The sequence below is a fragment of the Corvus kubaryi genome, unplaced genomic scaffold, assembly GCF_017639235.1.
Source record: "Corvus kubaryi isolate FWS band 111438036 unplaced genomic scaffold, C.kubaryi_AGA036_p1.0 37036, whole genome shotgun sequence".
Lineage (NCBI taxonomy): Eukaryota > Metazoa > Chordata > Aves > Passeriformes > Corvidae > Corvus > Corvus kubaryi.
Window position 1 is genome coordinate 39,011 of NW_024581016.1, and position 5,282 is coordinate 44,292.

The 5,282-nt window shown below is 49.1% G+C and overlaps 1 long non-coding RNA gene across 2 annotated transcripts; it reads left to right on the forward strand.

Annotated features, from left to right (window-relative positions):
- The first annotated feature begins 1,799 nt into the window (after window positions 1–1,799).
- LOC121660993 lies at window positions 1,800–4,511 on the forward strand. 2 transcript variants are annotated; one of them, XR_006014827.1, is made up of 3 exons: window positions 1,800–1,885; window positions 3,757–4,013; window positions 4,335–4,511. It is a non-coding gene; the product is annotated as an uncharacterized LOC121660993 (long non-coding RNA). The 2 variants fall into 2 exon arrangements; XR_006014826.1 differs by lacking the exon at window positions 1,800–1,885 and having other exon boundaries at window positions 3,521–4,013.
- Window positions 4,512–5,282: the final 771 nt, after the last annotated feature.

Below are 5,282 nucleotides of genomic sequence, written 5' to 3' on the forward strand. Positions count from 1 at the left end.
GGTGGCACTCAGTGCTCTGGGCTGGGGACAAGGTGGGCATCGGGCACTGGACTCAATGGCCTTGAAGGTATTTTCCAGCCTCAATGATTCCATGAGAACATCTTTTCCATGATTTAATTAGCTGAACAACAGGTGCCTGTGGATGGAATTTGGGAAATGCCATTCCTGGCACTGTGGGTGTATCTCCCCTCCAAGCCCTCTGTGGATCATTCCCATCATTGCTGTGGCACAGGTTGGTCACTAAAATCCGGCTTTTGGGTTTCATCTGGTCTTTCCCAGATTCTCGCAGAGCTTCCACTGCCATATTTTTAAAAGCTAAAGGCAACACTTGTCCTGATCCTTCATGATCACGAGCATGAACTCTACCCTGCTGAGGAAGGTTGGGTTGAAAAGCAGAGCAAATTCCCCCATTTCCATGGTCCTAAAGATAAAATGAACATTCAGGTAGCAAAACAAAAATTCTTTTTATGGAATTACCTTCTTGATGACAACGTGGAGCTGCTCCAGCACCTGCTGTGGTTTCCTCCAGGTGATTTCTGCTCCTTTCACCTCTGCCTGTTCCTCAGAACGTTTTCTTTCCCTTGGATCTTCCACCTTCACACAGGGAGACATTTTTGGGCCAAAACCATGGGACCACACAGCCTCTTCCAAGCCCACCGGATCTTCACTGTTCCCCTTGGCTCAGAGTTGAATTCCAGGAGGATTTCGAAGGGAATTTTCATCCAGGTTCCTTGAAGTCCTACCCTGGCCATCTGAAAGCAACACATTTGAGCATCCTTAGGACTCAGGGTTCAAACAATTTCTGCCTGGAACGTGGTAAAATTGAGAAATGAAACCTGGCTCTTTTCTTTCCCCTCTTTTCTTTTGATTTCCCTCATATGCGAAGGCACGTCCTCTTTTATTTGAAACCATCTCACATTTTAAATTATTTTTTTTGAGTTAATGCATTGTTTTAATGTGTTCCAGCCTGCTTCCCTGCATTTAAATCATCCTTGTGTTTGCAGTCAAGCAGGAGGACAAAAATAACCGTGGGCTCATCGTGAATCAGTGGAATTTTCCTGCATTTCTCCCCTGGTGACTCCTAGAGAGCACAAATGCTTTTTGCATTTCTTTTTGCAAGAACGAGGTGGTTTCCCTGCTGCATTCCTGTATTTTTCCCTGCCTTTGTCCCACTGGGATTTGGGGTTGTTTACTCCACAAACAGCAGCGTTGTGGGGTCATAGATCACTGCCTGCAATGAAGGTTTGAGGGTTTAAAAACCCCCATGGCCTCCTGGCAGCTGATTTAAACGGGGAGATTTGAGGGGAAGGGGTTCAGATCTCCTCAGGGATTCCATTGTCCATTGTGTTGCTCATTGTTTTCCCAGCCCTTCTTTCTTTCCTGAAGAAATCCAATTTTTTTTCTTTATGCCGGTTCTTTTTCCCTTCTCTCTCTTTTCTTTTTTCTTTTTTTTTTTTTTTGTTGTTGCTCACGTTGGAGAGAGGTGGTTGTTTTTGAAACCCCACATTGTTCCCAGTGCCTGCAGTTCCGTGTGCTCTGATAAAATACCTTTCCTGCGAGGAGTCAGAAAGATCTGCTGGAACAGCTCATCCTCCCTTCCCCCCCCCCCTTCTCCTTGGCTTATCAACAGTGCGTCAGTGGAAATTTCCACCCTTTGCTAATGGCAGAGAAAGCACAAAGTTGCAAAGCAGCCTTTGGAGGGAAGGAAAAAAAGGAAACAAAAACCAACCCTCTCGCCGTCTGAGGAGCACAATGAAAAGCAGCAGATGAGAGGCAGAAACGGAATTAAATTGTGGAGGGAAGAGCGGGGATGGCGATGGGATCGGTGCAAAGGGAAGGGGACAGGAATCACCCGCTGGAATTGCTCCCCCCACGCTCCTTCCCGGTAGGTGAGAGGATTGGGAAGGCTGCTTCCCAAGGAGAAGAGTTCAAGTGTCATCTGCTAAACTCGCAGCAGGTTTTAATGGCTTTACCAGAGCATCCCACGTTCCTGGGTTTTAGGGGGGTGCATCCTTCACATCCTGCTGGGCTGCACTTCCAACGAATTGTCCAGGCTGAAGGATGGCTCCTCTCCCTGAGCTGAGAACCAGCTGGCATCTCTGCACCCTGGAGCCCACAGAGCAGTGGGCAGCTGAGCTTCCCAAAAGCCAAATGTTGTTCCTGTGGGGATTTGCGAGGAGGAACGAGCCCACCAGAGCTCCTCCAAATCCCTGGGACAAGCGATTCCTGTGGCACAGCACCCCGGAATGCAGAGCTGGCATGGGCTGGCACTGCTCCCTTGGGTTCAGGGACACCCAGGCACAGCCCATTCCAGCTGGGCACCTCTCCTGGAGGGCTCTGCCCCAGGATGGGCTGCAGGGAGGGGGTTTTACCATCCTGCCCCTCCCGTAAAGAATTCTGGACTTTCTGGAAAGGATTTGGGGATGAGTTGTGGCTGCTACGTGGATGCTGGTGTGACATCGGGCTGGTGGCTGAGGAAAAGTGGTGTTCCCATGATTTCCAGGGCTGGATTCCGCAATCCAGCAGCGCTGCCTGAGTCATTCCTGGCCCCCTGGGCTCTTGGGGTGCAATATTTGGGATGTGACGCAAAAAATGAACCCAGTGCAGCCTGAAGGACACGAGCGGGGCTTGTTCAGGGCCCCACCTCCTGGATTTCCTGTTCAGCTTCCCAGTTCCCTTCTGGGTTTGGGGACTTTCCCTCCAGGATCACCTTTGGGAATGTGGGATGCTCCTGCTGTAGTTGGCTTAGGAAGGATCCAAACTTCCCTCAGAGCAAAGTTCTCTCTGTTGGGGGCAGTTTGGAAGTGAAACTGGGATGTTGGGTCCTGCTTGGATATTTAAGGGAAATCACTCTGGGGTAGTGTGGTGCTCCATGGAGAGGTGGGCTTAGAGAATTGTGGGATTCTGGAACGGTTTGGGTTGGGAGGGACCTCAAAGCCCATCCTGTTGTGGGCAGGGACACCTCCCACTGTGCCAGGCTGCTCCAAGCCCCAATGTCCAGCCTGGCCTTGGGCACTGCCAGGGATGCAGGGGCAGCCCCAGCTGCTCTGGGCACCCTGTGCCAGGGCCTGCCCACCCTCCCAGGGAACAATTCCTGCCCAATATCCCACCCTTTGCTCCCTCAGGTGTGCTGGAGCTGGAAAAATCTCCTGGAAAACTCTAGCTGAGCTCCTGAAGAAGGTGCAGGTCTTCAGCAAAGGGATTTATTGCAGAAATAACTTTGGTTATTGAGATATCAGCGGGGAGCCACGTTCTGCTTCCTGCAGCGGGGTGGTGGCTGTTTCCTTAGGGATGTCAGGAGAGCTGTGGGGACACCGAGGGGTTCCCTGGGGATCTGAGACCTGGGCCAGGGACAGCAGCCAGGGAGCGGCTGGAGCTGGGCCAGGGCAGGGTTAGGTTGGATTTTAGGGAAAGGTTCTTCCCCCAGAGGCTGCTGGGCACTGCCCAGGCTCCCCAGGGAATGGGCACGGCCCCGAGGCTGCCAGAGCTCCAGGAGCGTTTGGACAGCGCTGCCAGGGATGCCCAGGCTGGGATTGCTGGGGGGTCTGGGCAGGGCCAGGGGTGGGACTGGGTGATCCCTGTGGGTCCCTTCCCATCAGAATATTCCCTGATTCAGTCCCACCAAGGTCAGCACTGCTGGGTGCTCATCAGGCCCTAACAGATTGGAGATTTAAGCCACGTTCACATCGAAGATGTGATTTGGGATAAATCCATCTCTTTGCTTTTTTTTTTTTCATTTTTTCCATTTCCATTCAGCTCCGAGGCAGAGCTTTGCAGGAAGGAATCTCTGTGTGTGTGAATGGGCTTGGAGATGTTTCCCACTGGCATCTGTTCCCCAAAAACATGTCAGGAATTTGAGGAAGGGGCTGCTCCTGCCACCCTACCTTGTCCTAAAAATGGTTCAAGGCAAGATGAGGATGAATGGATGAGGAAGAAGCAAAGTCTTGAATCTTCTTGCGTCTGCAGTGCTGGACAGAGCTCCAGGAGTGTCGGGACAGCATTCCCAGGGACAGGTGGGATGTTTGGGGTGTCTGTGCAGGGCTTGGAGCTGCTCTGGATGATCCCTGTAGGTCCCTTCCAGCTCAGGATATTCCATGATTCCAACAGAATTGACCTTTTCATAATTGAAATCAAGCCCATATGGAGCTTTTTATTTCAAACAATCCAGGTACCAAAATGCAAGAAAAAAACTTAGCAACTCTCATTTAAAAAATCCCACAGGAGCAGAAGAAACTCAAGAATTCTTATTTCAGAAAACCCCCCAGAAGAGTTCCTTGGGTTGCAGCTGTTCCAGCCCAGGAATTTTGCTTTATTTTGTGTGTTTCTCCTTGCAGGTATTTTCTGATAGACTTGGAGGCCCCACCTTCCATCGTGTCCCCCATGATGGATCATTTGGGACGGGACATTGATGTCATCAGAAGGGCTTTCATCAAACACCCCGTGGCCAAGGCAGAAGAATGCAGTGGCATCATCCCAGTGAGCCCTGAAGAGAAACTCACTGCCAGGAAAAACTGAAAATCCCAAATGTTTGAAACCTTTTTTAACCCATTTTTTTAATCACTGCTGCAGAAAAGAATTGTGGTAACTCCTGTCCATCCAAAAATCTCACTGTGGGATGTGTGTGGTCTATGCCAGAATCTTCATTATTGTAACAATTGAGGTTTCTTTTTGTTTAAAATGATGGGAATCGTTTTAATCCGGGTGCTTATCTTGCTATTTGACAACTCTGCAAATTGATTTGCTTTTCTCTCGGAGCATTACATTGATAATGAAGATCTCTCCAGCAGCAGGATGCTATAAATAGCATTTTTTCCAGAGATTACTCCAGAATATGGATATTTACATAAGAGATTAAGAAGTCTGCAGTGTAAATATAGAAATCTAGGATGGGATTTGGTGGGGCTTTGTTTTTGGGGGGGGAAAAGAAGGCAATAAAAGTGTGGTTAAAAATAAAAACTGGCCTTTTTAATTTTCTTAAGTACGAAAAACAACTTTCACTGCCAAGAGCCACCTCATGGTCCTCAAGGTAAATAATCTTCAAAGCACAGGTGAAAAATCCTCTTTAGGTGAGGCCAGAAAATTCCAGGTGGGAATGAGAGACTCCCCAAGCTTCTGTAGGAGCAGGAGAATCAAAGATGCTTTGTTTTGCCATCGAGTGGACATCCCAAACTGGGAAAGACATCAGGACCAAAGTGTTCATGTGGCTTTTTTGTCTTTCTTTTGCTCAAAGCAGGAGGAAGACCAGTGACATTATTGTTATATATAAAGACCTCCTGCTCTCT